Source organism: Agrilus planipennis, unplaced genomic scaffold (genome assembly GCF_000699045.2).
Source record: "Agrilus planipennis isolate EAB-ADULT unplaced genomic scaffold, Apla_2.0 scaffold42, whole genome shotgun sequence".
NCBI lineage: Eukaryota > Metazoa > Arthropoda > Insecta > Coleoptera > Buprestidae > Agrilus > Agrilus planipennis.
In genome coordinates, this window is record NW_020438888.1 from 126,200 (window position 1) to 144,261 (window position 18,062).

General features: G+C 37.0%; 1 protein-coding gene and 1 long non-coding RNA gene across 4 annotated transcripts in view; one reads left to right on the top strand and one right to left on the bottom strand.

The window, feature by feature from the left end:
* Positions 1-18,062, top strand: part of LOC108744926 (Krueppel-like factor 12) — a 138,479-nt gene that overhangs the window by 35,252 nt on the left and 85,165 nt on the right. The gene's annotated exons all lie outside the window — the stretch shown is intronic.
* Positions 1-18,062, bottom strand: part of LOC112906826 — a 111,257-nt gene that overhangs the window by 1,054 nt on the left and 92,141 nt on the right. The gene's annotated exons all lie outside the window — the stretch shown is intronic.

Below are 18,062 nucleotides of genomic sequence, written 5' to 3' on the forward strand. Positions count from 1 at the left end.
CCGCGTCTGGCAGTTTCGACAGAATACAGACCACTTCGAATTATTTTATTCGATTATGGTAACGTGCGTATCACGTTGAGGTTAGCTATGCCGGGATTCGTTTCAGCAAGTAGATATCCATATATTTAAATGGACCTTGTTGGAGCATGCGTAATCCTAAAATGTAGCATCATACTACAGGTGGCGTTTACCGCGCCATTTGTGATATTTTATAAAACGCACTGTTAAGACAGCAGGTAAAAGTTGGTCTGTGTTCTGGCGCTGATGAGATCCAAAAAGATCGAAATCGCGATCCGCGTCTGGCAGTTTCGACAGGATACAGACCACTTCGAATTATTTTATTAGATTATATTGTTAAGGATGTGACTTGTTCTAGTTTTAGGGAAATGCGAAGATTAGCTCAGGATAGGAAAGAGTAGAGAGAAATAAGGACGACCTTACGATAATGATTATGAGATAATTAGGCCCCCAAAAAACTCATGAGTATGTCAACTTGGGGTATTGTTATCAACGCTTGTATTTTCAATAAAATTATATGAAGCGACCTCCCTTCCGATTATTATAGACCCGAACCTCATTTCACTCAATGTCCTGCACTGCTGTTGAGGACTATGAAGTCCGAACGAAAAAATAAAAGGGAACAGAAAGATTGTGCCATTTTGTTTTTTATTTTCCGTATTTAGTACCGTCGACTGTTTAGTGTTTATTATCTAAGTAAATATTTATTTTTCAATAGAAGTAAGTAGTTACTTTCTCTTGTCAGAATTACGGTGGATATTCGTAAAAGGCATCAGTCGCGTCCTCAATTACGTTTACTATTATCATCAGCTAACTACTACAGAACTAAAGTGTCGACCGGTCACCTTTCGATTTTAATTTGCAATTAAACCCGTCGAAAGCCGAAACAACTGACATATGCATCACACACACACACACGCTTTACGTTTTCTCAACGTCCATTTTGACGATTACCACGATTTAATGAACATTTAATCATAATAAAAAGAACAATTTCCTACATTCTAATCTCACCAAGTTTTTTCAATACCAAAAACTACTGAAAATTTACTCCCTGTACCTGATTTTTTTTTAAACAACACCATAAATACTGTACATGAAACACTTTGACATTTAATAGTGGTTAATAACCTCAAGTTAATGAGGGAAAACTTGCTGCTGTTGTCACACCCTGCCCTGGAATCAAACTTAAGACCTTTGTCAAAGTGTTTCATAGAGAGTATTAATATAATTACAGAAGTTCGACAGATCCTGTGTCTTAATAAGTGCGATTTGTAGCTGTTGCTGTTGTCATCTCCCGTAGTTTAGTGGTCAGAACGTTGGTGCGTAAAGCCAAAGGTCCCCGGTTCGATTCCCGGCGAGGGAGTAACAACAAGAACAAATTTTCCGACATTAACCTGAAGTAGTTTATAGTGGGTAAAAAATTAAAAATGAATTTTCAAATTAATAACACCATAAATCTAAGCGTAGACCCAAAAAAAACACGAATATACAATAAAAACACCATGACCTTTCATGACCTACACGGCTGAGACCAGACCTGACAGATCTAAAACAAAAAAACTATTAAAAACAGCTGAAATGAAGATACTTCGCAGAATTACTGGGAAACCCCTGTACGACAGAGAAAGAAGTGACAATATAAGGACACTATGAAAAGTAGAAAATATTACAGAATGGGCACAACAGGGAAAAAGAATGGAATACACACATAGAAAGAAAGGAACAAGACAGAATGGCAAAAAAGATCAGAGATAAATCGCTCATAGGAAGAAGAAGTGAAGGCCTACCAACACAATCGAGATGAAGATGGATTTACGCCCTGAATCGATAAAGGATAGGTTCAAACCTAGATGGAAGAAGGAAGAAGACTCACAAAATCTAGCCAAACATTTTTCGCTGTATGGGCGATTTTCAAAGTACCTTTTGCCAATTGACGGCAATATAATATTAACGCAAAGAAGATGAGTTTCTGTTAGGTAAAATACAAACACGGCCCTTCAACGTTTAAAAAGCACTTAACAACTTACGCTTTGATTCAAATGAAGACGATTCCTTAAGTGGGAACCTATTAGGAAACAAATACCTGTAGGCAATTTTAACTGCAGCAAACTGAACTTAAACAGCTGTAGTTTTTTATGCTTCGCTATTGTTACAGATGTTTCTCACGGTAAGAATTACAAAGAAAGTTAATTAACCCGTAGTATTAGAAACTCCTAATTACGCCAAACTTTCAGTTTATTTAAAGCCTTTCATAATCACTTGTTACACTTAATTATGATGCGATTTTTTAGATAATCTAAAAAGGACTTACAAAAAATATTTATATTAATAATGATTTATTATTCATCATATGTTGTTAAATGCCTAATTTGAGTAAATATTAGTTATTATTTATAATTACACTAGATTTTCCCCTCGGCTTCGCTCGCCATGATACCTGTCAAACATCATCGACGACCATATAAAACTAATTTTTTTCTATCCCTCGGGGACAGTATTTTTTCTGAATAAAAGATACCCTATGTCCTTTTCTGAACCCCTCACAACGTATGCACAAAATTTCATGATAGGTTTCACCCGCGGCTTCGCTCGTTTTGATGACCTAAATACCTGTCAAAAATCATCGACGACCACATGAAACTAATTTTTCTATCTCTCGGGAACAGTGTCTTTTTTCTGAATAAAAAGTACCCTATGTCCTTTTTTACACCCCTGGCAATGTGTATACAAAATTTCATGATAATGGGTTGAGTAGTCAAGACGTGAAATTGTAATAAACAAAGAAACCATAATATTAGTTGGGATTAAGAACTAACGCAAAGAATTCTTTTGGGAGCAATTGACATTGGCCTATGGTAATAATTCTATATTCAAATACATAACATAATAAATAATGTTGCTGCTGGGTGGGTCTCAAGGAGGTGGAGTTGCAGTATTGAATTTTGATGAAGATGACGATCGCAGAATGCCACCTTACCTTATAACTACACGCAAGGACCACTTTGGAAAAATGACGGTTAACGCTGATTCGGCACCGTTTTCGAATTAATGCCAAGTAATGGTGTGAACCGGCGAAAAAATGTACCGAGAGGCATGATAGTCATTAGCATTTTACACTTTCACTTGTTTAGCTTCATTAGGTTGGTATTAGGGATAGATATTTGTTAAAATATTAGTAAAAATTGAGTAACAATTATATTATACGTTGGGCAAAAGGGAAGATCGTTAGAAAGTAGGATCGAAGAACAATAAAAAAATGTCAAATTTAAATCCATTCGGACTTCATTTTCAATAACAAACAAAATATTTTCGTTAATGGTTCTTTTAGCTAAGAGTCACTTTCTAACAAACGCGCTAAATTTTCGAGTCTATTGGGATCCGTCAAATGGGAGGAGCCTAAAAACATGGCGCCGATTAGGGAAAATTTATCGTAGTTCCTATAGTGTACCGTTTTAGTTTTTAAATTACGATAAAATGATAAGTATTGACACAATATGTGATTGGGCTGACACAAAGCCTCGGAAAGGAAACTTCGTTTAATGCCAATCACATTATAAAAATCGGAAATAACAAATCCGGAAGCTAGCCTTCAAATTCCGTCAAGTTTACTGCCTACTTTTTACAAACTTCGGATTTAAAAAGTGATTCACGTTATATAATTGGTGAGGTGATTCTGAGTGATTTAAGCAATATCATATCAATGACTTGCACGTGCAAAGCTGATTTAAGAGAACGTTGCAAACACATTATTGCAACTTTGTTGTATTGCAGCAGGTAGGTTCTTAACCTCAAAATACTTATATTGTATCATTAGAATTCTGTTAAATCAATTACACAGGAATAAATAATTTCTCACTTTATAATTGTAGTATGATTCTAGTTTTAAATATTAAGGTTATGGCTGATGGTAAATACTTGCTGAAATATAATCATGTGCATTAAAATGACGTGAACAAATTTTTATTCCGGAATTCACTTCTTTGATACCTACTGCTTTCATCCAAGCTTCTATTAGTTTACTTTTTTCTCTAATTTTCCGAATATATTTTTTACGTATATAAAACGGTTAGTTTTTATTGGAAAGTAGTTAATGTAGGTGAAGAGTGAAGATCTATGTCTGACTTGCTATTGCAGCTTTTCACTGAACATATTAACTTTTTATTTGATTTAACTTCAGAAGAAAACTTCGTCGACTCCATCATCAAAAAATTTTTTACTATTTTAACGTGTTTTATTATTTTAATAAACAATTTTACAATTTGCCTGCACAGTTCCTATGTAAATTTTTCCCTCATTCGAGTTATAAATTTTGCCACCAGATGGTGTATGCCTATTTGACGGATCCCAATAGTAAAAGTAATTGCGGACAGGAGAGGTCTTTCGTACCTTTTGCGTCTAGATGCTTGAACGAGAAATAAAAAGAGATATTTTTGGAAAAAGTCAAACGGTGAAGACGCAGGCGAGTGTTAAGGAAAGAAAAGGGAGCATTAAGTGGATGATACTAACGACTGCAAATTTCGTTCTCGGATGTTCTCGCCGCGTGATTGACGTGTGTATTCAATAAAAAATGATTAATGGCCATAATAATCGACTAAATAAGCCTCTAATCCGTTATTCTGGACCACTCACGCACGTAAAATTGGTCGTAATAGCTTGGCCATCAATATTTTGATGGGATAACTAAATTAACGTTCTTCATCCGATCGTGACAGAGTGCGAAGCTTTCTCTTTAAAATGGAAAATGCCGGTATAGAATGTACACTCAGTTCAATGAGACTTTCATAAAAGTCGTAAAAAAAAAACCTCTTCAATACCGCTTTCAAAATATTCTGGGTATCTAGTACACGATCGCTGATACAACTATTAAATTTAGTATTTTCTCTTCTACATTTGTTCTCTGATACATATTGCTATTATACTTTTAGAATCTACTCAAAATTCTGTGCAACTTTTCCCTTTACAATTTTTCGATCCGACGCTTAATTTTCTAGCAATTAAATGTTGAAGTTTTTGACCAATAACGGCACGCTTTCGTTGCTGCACGACAAGCAGACCAATGGCCGCGCTGGCATTTGTTGCATATGCTACGCCTTTTTGCTGCAACTTGCAGAAACAACAGCGCACACTCCTACTGGCAGTTTATTTAAATTGTAAATAGCAAAATAATTACGCATCGGATTGGAAAACTTCAAAGGACGATTTTTATTAGAATTTTCCCAGGAATCGACTGGTGGAGATGTTAACTAAAACAGGCCTACTTTTCTTAGCAAAAAATTGTAGATACGTGAGATTGACAAAGTGGCCGACAAACGAACGTGTAAGGGAACGTTCAATTTTCCATTTATAAGATAAAATAATTGGCGATCTCGTGTAAAAAGCTATATTTCGATACTTCAACTAGCTATCGTAAAATTTTCCCATGGCGGCCATACAGACGTACCTGCATTATGTGTACACATATACTAGGTACCTATTACCGATGTTAATGTGTGTTCTCAGAGTTAAAAATTCATTGCGTGATCCGCTTTTGCAATTATAATCGAGACCGTTTACAAATTTAGCGCGAGTTAGACGGGCGGACGAACGCATGTACAAGAAGAGAGAAGTCTTTCTAAAAGGCGGCGTGGAAAAATCGACGGCGACGGTCCCTTATGAGGAGCTTTATAACACGAAATCACTATAGCGGTGGGACCCCGATTTGGAAAAAAGTGACAATCGTCAATTTCATGCGATTCTATCTCTCGCAAGTACCATCGGCGAACGCGTTTTGTTTAAGGACAGACGTTACGTCACTTACTTATTTATTTTTAGACAACTGCGCCGATCGCGTATGATAAAACAATTGCGCTACAAACAGGCGACTCTTTTTCAACCCCCTCTTCTTTTTACACATTATTTATTAAAGCCACCACCAAACACAATAACAGAAAATCTAACAAATTTCTGTAATGTACCTTTTCGGAATAATTTCCACCACTTAAACAACCTTTTGGTTAACTAGTTAAACAAAAAGGGCGTCCACTATTATACTTCATTTACTTTCTCTAGCGATGTACCCCTTCCAATGTTTTCGATGCGCGCTGGCAAAATCGTAGGTAGGGAGAAAAAAGCTCATTATACTCTTGACTCTTGTTCATTAAACATACTTTTTCATACAGTATCTGCCAAAAGTTTTGTTCAATCATGAATAGTAGTGCGAGTCAAAAACAAGCGTCAAAGCCTTTAATATGTCTTTAAATATAAATAAACATCTCGTTGATATTTTCAGTAGTAAATGGTAGCAATAACAGCACATTTGATCCATGCAATTGTAGTAGATAAAATGGTCAATTTTTCCGTGCAGTACTGTACTGATTGTACGCTCCTCACCGGTTAAGAGTTTGGCCGAGAGTTGTCTCCTTCCTTTTCTGGTCTAGTGCTGTTCTTTTCTACTTTGCGCCGGTCAAACTGAAGGTCACATCGCTACAGAAAGTAAACGAAGTATAACATTTATAGCATCATTAAGTTTCATCGACAACATAAAACTAATTTTTCTATCCCTTGGGAACAGTATTTTGTTTCTGGATAAAAAGTATTCTATGTCCTTTTCTGCAACCCTGACAATGTGTTTGCTCGAGCCTATTTGCGATCAAATATGTCATATAATTGTCAATACAAATATTACTACAATCAATATTTTCTATAAACATTCCTTGACATTTCTAGGTTTCCTTGACCTCTAGACGACCTCTTAAAGAATTTAAATGCTCCTACAGAGAGATGTGCCAAGACTAGAGACATTTGGCCAACAAATTTATTTCCAATATTATAATAAACGTTTCACGATTCAATACAGTAGCGCATTATAATTTACGATGATTTTATTTGTATAATGTGTCCGTAATGAATTAAGTAAATAAATAAATTATTGTGATGAAATACGTATGTTTTACAGTAGACGGTGCCGATAATAGTGCGTTTTAATCGAAAATATTACGCGTATAGCGAAGTAGCTCATAATATTCGTTTATCTCTGGAAAATCTTCACGGTTAACGTTCGCGCCGGCAGTTGCTACCGTTGCCTTTTACTTTATCGTCTATTTCTAATCTTTTAATGCACACACATAAACAATAATAACGATAATGTAAGAACGCCGATAATGTGTATCCCTGTATAAACTTACTTATTTAATTGGAATCTGGAACTAGAGAAGAACACTGAATGACTTGGGTTATTATACTGTGTACATACAATTTTATAGTCTGTAAGACTTTAAATCTATCAGAAAATCATCAAAATCATCTGTGGATTACTGGATCAATACGTCCAATACTGATATAAGTATATAATAATAATAATTTTTAAAAACGATAATGTCTGCCTCTCTATGCATCTGTTTCTGCTTTAACATGTCTCTCTCCCACATAGACGTTGCTCCGTCCTTACTTTTACTAGGACTGATACTGGGAAAATTTAGACATGTAGACGTATTTTTGTATTTGCCAACGTTCCGAATGATATTTTAGTCTTCTTCAGTCTTTTGAATAAAACAATCAGTATCGTCCCAAATTGGATTTGAATTTCCATCAATGTTTCCATCATCCCCTTGTTTCTTTGTCTTCGCATTCAGTTCTTGTATATATTCGCAGAAGACCAATTCCTTTCGATCGAAATATATGAGTCTGCTATACAGACATCTCAGGAATGAGGAAGGCAGTAAATGCGTGTAGTTCCAATTGATTCTCAATTAATACACAAATTTGTTCGAAAGTACTAATGGCTGCCGCACCTTCGATTCATGTTTTAACCGGCTCGTTCTTGGCACAACACAATAACAAAACGTACTTTTATTAAATAGTGTATTAATTCTGCACGGTCGTTTTACTTAGCTACAAGGTTTCTCTCATAGGGATTTGGACATTAATAAACTATACGAATAACTCTAAAACTAAATTCTTAAAAATTATGAAGTGTTGAATGTAAAATGCAATAAGACAGCGACTCGTTCTACCAAATTTCGACGTCTTTTAATGTTTCCGATTTTGTCCAAATCCCTACGAAATACACCCTGTAATTACAGCATCATGGACATGAACGCTAGCAGGTTGTACATGTAGTTATAGTGTTAGAAATTGGTAGTAATAGCACTAGGCAGCTGGCTGGATGCCAGTCAGTAGTTCTACTGTTACTATATTTTAATTGAACGCCTTTGCATTTGAAAATGCGAATGAAAAGCAAGTGCCCGAGGCATGTCCATTTGCATCCGGAATTGCTTACCAGTGGGCGTTGGAAATAGGCTGTTATGGACACCGATAGCTACCGGAGGGTACATTACAGGTGCCTGTACAGTAATTGTACTGTTTGTATGTAAACAAATATATTTTGTGTCGTGCCCCCTAGTTATGGAATTATTTGAATTCCATTTACACATTTCCATCAAAGCAAGAAATACAAACTGATTTTTGTTCCTGGTCACACAAGGAAACGTTCATGGAACAATTTTTCATTACCAATATAGTTCAGCTTTGTCAATGAAAAATAAACAAATTAGTAAGAAGGATTTTACCAAATTTTAGTCATAGTCTAAAGCTTGAGGAAAAGTGTCCACAATTTCCATAGAATGATTCATGAGATGATGATGATGATTCAAATTCATACATAGAAAATATAAAATAAGAAATAGGTGCACAAAGGCATGCAAATAGTTGAGGTTCTAGCGTTGATCCCTGCGGAACGCCGTGTAAAAATGGTGTCACGTACCTCCATTCTTTCCTATCCTGAGCTAATCTTCGCATTTCCCTAATACTAGAACAACCCACACCCTTAACAATTTTCGAACAGTAAGCAAGAAATACAAACTGATTTTTGTTCCTGGCCAAGCATGAAAATAGTTGAGGTTCTGGCGTTGATCCCTGCGGAACGCTGTGAAGAGATGGTGTTATTTTACCGTGAAATTTTGCTAAAAATTTATTGAAAATTATGCCGTATAGTACGTATAAAGTGCTTCGTTTCGCCGATTCCCAACAGCCGATGGAATAAAGTAAAGATGGCATCGAATAAGAATCCGCAAAAAGATGAAAGGTCACTTCTCGCGATTCCCGTTACAGGTATATATCTATCTATCTGAAGGATCATCTTGTCGCATACAAATGTTCCGTTGTCTCCTTCGCTCTTCCGTCGAATCCTTTTTCTTATTATTTAATGACGACGCGTACGCGTCCTTAATCGGCCTGTACGGTACAGTCTCCTATCGAATACGCCCCCTCCGTGTCCTTATCCGACGAAGATGATGCAAAAGAAGAAGAGAAAGGACGGCGTCTTTCTTACTCGTCACGATGAATACAAACATAATGTACTATAACTACGCCAAGCATTAGGTAGGAAGAGGTCCCTCGCTCAGACGGTTGCATGTGTGTGCATTGCGAACACTACCGTTATAAATTATCAATTAGCTGCAAGTGAAAGATAAGCACGCCCACAACTTCGGCTCATCGCTAATTTATTTTCGCGACGGCGATCGTACATGGGTAAATTGCGGTTACGTAAACGGTAAAACACACATGAGCATTTACGTCGAATCAGGGCCGTATGCCCATGTGTACCACAAGGGAATAGTGAGGATTATGGGCATGATGATGAATGCTCATTTGACTGCAATGGCAATAAGGAAATCATTACGTGTGCCCATCTCGAATCCCTTGTTGGTTGGTTGAACGTAACAGAAATAAACATCTAACTCACCATACGACGCGATACCAAGCATAGAGAAGAATTATTAATTTCTACTGACTCACCATTTAAATATTAAAAGTCAATTAAGCACAAATATTCGAGAATCGCATTACAGAATCGTTTGGGTTTGTATAGTGACTCGCCACATGTTAGGCGAAGTGATATTATACCATACGATAGGGCTTAACTTGCCACAACTACTAAATAATTGCAGTGAGCGTGACAAACCTCTCAAATTACATGATCGGTTAGGCTGTCACAGTGACTCGCCAGATATTAGGCGAATTAGTGTTATACTATATAATTGGTATAACTTGTCATAAGTTCTAAATGCATAGAGTAAGTGTGACTACACAATTCGGTGCCTATAACGTACAGACAGTGTGACAAACCTGGGAAATTATATAGTCGATTAGGTTGTCACAGTGACTCGCCACATATTAAGCCAAGTAGTTTTATACTATATAACTGGGTATAACTTGTCACAAGTTCTGGATACTTACAGACAGTGTGACAAATCTGAGAAATTACATAGTCGATTAAGTTGTCGCAGTGATTCGCCACATATTGGGCGAAGTAGTATTATACTATATAATTGGGTATAACTTGTCATAAGTTCTGGATACTTACAGACAGTGTGACAAATCTGAGAAATTATATAATCGATTAGATTGTGGTAGTAACTCGCCACGGATAAGACGAATCGGCAATATGTACGATGGGTTGAACTCGCCACAATTTCCAAATAGTCACAGAGAATGAAAGAAATCTTTGATATTATATACATGGTCGTTTAGGTTATTGTAGTGACTCGCCACATATTGGACGAATCAGCAATATGTACGATGGGTCTAACTCGCCACAGGCAATGTGACAAATCTTGGAAATTACATAATCATTTAGAGTGTCATAGTGACTCGCCACATTCACATGAATCGGATCTAACTCGCCACAGTGAATGCCCTCATTATATTAGATAATTTAATTCTAAAGGGATACAATTCAATGAGTTTGACATTGTTTAATTCGCTAATTGAATGAGATTTCGTTATTTATTAATGTGTCCATAAGTGCGAGGCGTTAATTACTTGAAGTATCGTTACTAATTAGAAGAAGACGTGATTCCAGCGTTTTCTACACAGATATATTACAACATTTTATGATTCTTTCAGGAAATAAATGTCTTTAATTACAGATAAATCTCCGATAGAAATTTCTTACGTATCTGTTGCGTGTAGGTATTGTAAAAAGAAAAAAAATAATAATAATAAAAGCTAAGAGAAAGACCGACGAGTTGGCTAGTTTCACGTTTCCCCGATACGCTGACAGATACGACACACTCGTCGTATAAATAAACTTCTTTCGTTAACTGTACATCTAATGACGCGGAATAGTTTGAAACGACCACAAAAATGCCGTCGCCCGGAGGCATCAAATGGGACTTTTACCTCGGCAGATGAGTTGGTGAAGAGGACAGCCGCAGCGGCATTATTCGCGATAAGGTACGCGATCTCCGTTCTTTATGAGCGTGCCCGACTCGTAAAGATTCCCGTCGGAGAAAGCGCCATCGCATCCGTCGTAGACGATAGGTCGCAAGATAGAATATTCGAAAAAGAACGGCATTCCGATAAGACGGATAAATGGCGTACTGCAAGGTTCCATAAAGGAGACGCATCTCTTTGTTGGTTGCCACTAGATTTGAACCAGAAGGAAAGATAATGCCGCAATGTCATACAAGTTTAGAAATTTCTTGTCCCATGTAAGAAAACCAGCTTCATCATCATTAGATTGTCAGTCCTAAGACTGGTTGAACACGCACCTCCACTCTTTCCGATCCTGAGCTAATCTTCGCATTTCTCAAAGACTAGAACATCCGACATCCTTAACAATTTCTTTTTATTTAAAGCTATCTCTAACTCTTCCTTGTTAGATGCCAATACTACTATATCATCTGCAAATCTACGCATACTAATCTTTTGCCCCTGTATATCTATCCCTACAGTTGTACTGTCATTAATGATGTTGATCGCCTCTTCGATGTATAGATTAAAAAGTAGCGGTGACAGTATGCATCCCTGTCTGACTCCCTTCCTAATATCTACTTCTATAAGTTGCAGACCCTGCTCTATAACTGCCTCTTGCTCTTTATACAAACCAAGTATCACTTTTCTATCTCTGTAACTCATCCCTACATTTCTAAGTATATTTAACATCTTGTCCCATTTAACATTGTCAAAAGCTTTTTCTAAATCTACAAATCCTATGTACGCGCTTTTTCCTTTTTCTATCGTTTTCTCTATTGTTACCCGTAAAGCTAGAATGACCTCCCACGTTCCTGTATTTCTTCTACAGCCAAATTGTTCTTCCCCTAATAGTTCTTCCGCCCTTTTTTCCACCTTGACATGGAAATATACATCTTCAATTTCGTCGCTTTAAGGCAACGGAATCAGGAGTAAAGAGGAGTACAGGTAAACCTAGATTAGATTACTGTTCACCAATAGATAAGGATGTGGGATGTTCCAGTTTTAAGGAAATGCGAAGATTAGCTCAGAATAGGAAAAGGTAGAGGTGCCAGTCTTAGGACGAAACTAACGTATAAATTCATACCATTACGAACTCGTGTCCTTTTTTATCTTGTTTACCACAATTTCTTCTTTCTTTTTTCCACTTATCTTTAATAAAATTATACCTTCAGTGCGAACACTATTGATTTTATTGCTATATCAAGGGCGTGTCTGTCCATTATCTCACTGGCTGAATCCTTGATGAAGAAACGAAAGGTAAGTCGACGATGGAATCATAGTCATATATATATACTTGGTGTGTGTCTACACGTATGTGTGTACGTATTAGCTATCGATCGTAGAACCGCATGGAATCTTGTGCGATAAAAATAGTAATGACCATTGACGTTAAGACAATCGAACACTAATTCTCACATCGGCGGCTGTTTGCACTTTGAAGTGGTGATTTTTGATTGATTAACGCCCAAGGTATCCGATCCAATCGCCAATAATAATAACAACAACGACAACAACAAGAACAACACAAAGCACTTTTCATCACTCAACACCAAGAGAGAATAATATTATAATAATATTGTATTACTCATTAGATAGTAACAGAAAAAGAATAGATAATAGATGATGATATCATTTGATTCACTTTACCACACGTACGTTATTGAGTAAAAGGCATTTGACAGAGTTACTTTTTGCTAAACTTGAAGTCTTCGCAGTTTAAAATGATTTATTATGTTGCCTTCAGGCTTATTTAACAGTTAGAGACATCATGGCAGTCAGAGTCTACAATTACATAGATCTTACAAAGCAACCTCTGGTGTTCCACAGGATTCTATCCGTAGTCCTCTACTATTTTTAGCTTTTATCAGTGATATTGCAATTAAGTCAAACTTTGCACACGTGTTGCTGTTTGCCGACGATCTAAAATTAAAATCCTTGAATACCCATAGGTTGCAGAAGGATCTGGATTCTACCATTGATTGGATAAATCTCAGTGTTGTTCTTCTCAAGATACAGAAGCATATTAAATTTTGATTATAAAATTGGCTAAATGTAGATTTACTCTGACCTTGGTGTGTTGATTAATTGATCGTGATTTACCAAATAAACCACAAATGTATTACCTATTTCCTCTTTCTTAGTCCACCACTTGTTGCTGTTGCTTCACGCTTGCTACATCCTCTTCGTATGTGAACTGGAGTGCTCACTGCTCTGGCAAGATCGACTGGTGCTGGTAGTCGTAGTGGATGTTGTTGTAGTAGTAGTAGTAGTATTATTATTGAAATTGCTCCAGAAAGTGAAACGGTACGAGATAGAATGCCTAAATAAGCAGTTCCCACGGTTACTTCGCATCTAATACTCTCTCGTGCTCCACTGGAGTAGATCTGTCTGTCCGTTTGGTCGCGTAAACAAACCGATCGTGCGGAAGAACGAGAACGGTACTGTCGACCGAAACGCTAATCCGACGTATTCGAAAAACCGCAAAACTTCTCAATGTTTTCCGTAAATGATACGAATTATGGAAACTTTGTTTCATGATCCCAAATGGAGAAGATTCTTTTTCACTTTATCCTATAAAACTATTGCAAAATCACACGATGATGAGTTAAACTAAATCCCATCTTTCCTCAAACTTGTAAATATGCTTTCTGTTCTTTGAAAACACCATGGGGGGATTGTATCTTCAATTAGGGCAAAATACATTCTCAAAATCCTTAACCATTGTATAAATAATTGGTAAGATGATGCATCAATTGCAGTGTAATAAAACAAGTACTATTTCTGCATTCTTCTAGGACACTATTATTTGCATCACAACCTAATAGCAAATTAAGTCAAAATAAATCCCATTATTTCTTCCAAATGCCTGCCTTCTTCGAAGAGGCTCTTGCAACATCATATCCTGACTGCAGCCAAAAACATATTCCATCAATCCTTCTAAAGAACACGTTCTTATTCTTCTAAAAATAAATGATGCTATCTTCATCATCTGCTTGTAGTAGCAATAGTAGTACATCTTCTAGACTTTTCCGAAGGCCTCCAAATCTTCTTTACCCACTGTATCTTCATCATCTGCCTGTCTTCTTCTAAGAACCTTTTGCAACATCATGTCCTGAGTGAAGTCAATACCATATTCCATCAATCCTTCTAAATAACAGGTTCTCATTCTTAGAAGAAAAAAAAAAACAATGATGCACCCATTAAACGACGTGTCAAAGCCTGGTAACGGAACCCACTAAAAGACTGTTCCATTTTTTAGAATCTTTTTTTAAGATCTCGTAATTTCCAACTGGAAATTTGGCAATTAAACATATTAATTTTCCGTATCCTTGAATCCAATTACATACCTGTATAATTACTAAAGTTCGTGTTTTGAAGAGATGAAGGTCACAGTCACACATGGCAATTACATCTCGTAAAAATATAAACACCAACATGTATATACATACACACACTTACAGGTTTGTGATCCTCCAGATTTTCCCACAGTGGGCAATCCAAGAACAGAACAATGATGGTTGTTAATGGGCTCACGCAACCACAAAGATTCGACATTAATAAATAAATATAAGCTCACCAGAACGGTACATGGGCGTGGTTCGATGTGTTCATTGTGTTTTGTCCATATTGTACCTACATGTATGCATACGATACGTTATTTATCATCAATCGGCCTTTCCCGGGGTTTGTTAATTATTCGCGGCCTTGATCGTGTGACCCGTGGATGAATACATAACATAATACGATAGCACGTAGTCTTATGATTAATAATAATAATATTACTAATCATAAACCTGAACGCATACGTCTGTCATACATACAGGTAGCTTATTTACATCTTATTCTTTGATATGGTAATCCGAAAAACTCGTCAGACTTTAGGTGGATTATGAGAGCCGTTTTCGTTGATGAAGTCAGAAATGATATTCTACGTAAAACGGCATCCGTTTTCATCATTGTACAACTTCTGAAGAGTAGTCTACATCCCTACATGTTAATTTTACTTTCCTTTAACAAGTTACTTCTGATTTAACCCATCGTTGCCATCATCATCATAAAGTCACTTTCCAATCTTGACCTAATATTCATACCTTCCCAAAACTAGAACAATTCATGTCCTTAACTCTCGGTCAACTTTAGACTTTTTCAGCTCCTGTTTATGTTTCTATATTATGTCTCTAACTAGCCTTCCATATCTAAAAAAGTGTCCAACCACCTCATCTCGTCTATTTCTTATTGACTTCTACAATTTGTAATCCGTTCTCATTCTTAACCTTCTCTATCCACTGTATCCTCATATCTTCTGCATCATTCCGAAGATCTCCAAACCTTCTCTATCAACTGTATCTTCATCATCTGCCTGTAGTAGTAACAATAGCAGATCTTTTGCATCTTTCCGAAGATCTCCAAATCTTCTCTATCTACTGTATCTTCATCATCTGCCTGCAGTAACAATAGTAGTAGATCTTTTGCATCTTTCCAAATATTCCACTGTATCTTCATCATCAGCCTGCAGTAGCAATGGTGGTAGATCTTCTGCATCTTTCCGAAGATCTCCAAATCTTCTCTACCTACTGTATCTTCATCATCTGCCTATAGCAGCAATAGTAGTAGATATTCTGCACCTTCCCGAAGATCTCCAATTGGAGACATTCTCTGGCATTCTTCCAGCATAACATTGACAACAGATTTTTCCAGTTCCAGATGATTTCATCGTTCCTAGTTCTTCCTTTTTTAACTCCATCCGTTTACCTTCCACAATGGGATACATTTATGTATAAACGCTAAAGTTCTGACGAACTTCGTCATGAGGCAATCAAACGTGATGAACTTGAAGACGTTGCGTTAATGTGAAATCAAGGCTGACCCGATGAATGCGATATTTAACATTACATGTTCTTTTTTTGTTCGTTTTATTAATATCGTCATCTAGTCGATCGGTCGTGCTTACGGTCGACCACATTTATATTTATCGATCGTACATGTAATGCGTTTGTAACAATTTATCGGTAGGTGTAAAGTGACAGTGACAACGCGGGCAATTATTAATATATTCGTGGGGCTTTCAGGTCACTTCTTCGTCTATCTGATAGGCCGACAGACCGACGACACGATTGTTTAACCGCTGCTGGTGCTGGTGCTTGCGGTAGCAGCCGATAATCGACTATGATTTATTATTGGACGGCGTGCTGCAGCCGGTCACATTTTATTACATGGACATTCGACAAGACGGGACAGCGTGCAGGCCAACTGCGATCGCGCCATACACTTTCGATTAAATAATATTCCAAAACGTTTAATTCGTTCTAGCACTAATAACAAATAACAATCGCACCTATACCTGTCAATTGTTTATTGCCACCTGGAGGCGTCGACTTGCAGAAGTTGACCTAAGTATGTTATGTTAGCTATAGTGTTAATTGTTTTTCTTTATTAATTTGCATACAAACGCATGCTAAATCACAACGATTTGTCAGTTATAACGTATTTATTAAATGCGACAGACGTAAGTGGTACAACCTCTAGTGAAATCGGGAAAAAAAACACAAGTTAAAAAATCGGGTCTAAAGATCCTGCGTTAGCAGTGGAAGAAATGGGAGATGGTGACCAAGGAATGTCCAAGTCGAAGATTTAAGAAATGCCTGAGAAGGTGTCCTACAAACCTATCTATGACTTCCACCGAGTCCTTTATTTTTCTGTTATTTTTAATACCTTTTCATTCGTAACCTCCTCTATAACACGACATTTCGAACGCTTCTGCGTCATCAAAGCAGAGAAATCATCATTATCATCATCATCATCATCATAAGGTCATCAGTCTTAAGACTTAAGACTATCCTTCGCATTTCCCTGAAACTAGAACAACCCACATCCTTACCTATTTACGAACAGTAAGCAAGAAATACAAACTAATATTTGTTCCTGGTCAAACAAGGAAACGTTAATGGAATAATTTCAATCATTGATCATTAATCATTGATAATGTGCTGAATTTTACAAACTGATATTTGTTCCTGGTCAAACAAGGAAACGTTAATGGAATAATTTCAATCATTGATCATTAATCATTGATAATGTGCTGAATTTTAGAAATTCTGTTAGCGAATGTATTATTTTATCAAAAACAAAAGAAGAAAAAGTCCGAGCCCGAGTCATTTCTGTCCGCCCTCGTCCCTGTCCCTGTCCACCTACCAGATCCTCCTTTCGCATTAGAACCTTTAATATTAAAGCCGTTCGTGACCATATCTTGCGCTTTATGGTTCCCATAAATATCGGGTCGTGTAGTTCGCGTCATCGCGCGCCGCGGTCGATAACTCGAAATTAATTCCGCCTACTTGATGATAGTCTCTAAATTTTAACTTAATTATCATGCGTCACTTATTTCGAGACGAATATTCGACGCGTTGGTACGACCCGCGGGTGGATTTATGGCGACAAGGGACCAGATCGTCGACCATCGTATTACACAAACGGTTAGGTCTTAGTTTTCCACCCAGTTTCAACCCATTGGTAATTTAAGATGAATTTAATATCTCTTTCTCACACTGAGAAATAAGCTTATCGTGGGTTTTTAACTGCTGATTATAATTGATGGACACATTATAACCACTATCTGATGGCGGAACCCCCGCGTAAAGACGTATACAGAAACCTGCATGTGGCAATTCCATTTCCTCATTCTTACCCAACGAAATTGGACGCCGTTCTTTACAACTTTGAGAAGATTGAGACTATTTATATATTTCAATCGGTAAAGGTGTAGATGATGGCCCTCACGCCCTTCGGGGGTGGGGATGGGTGGGATC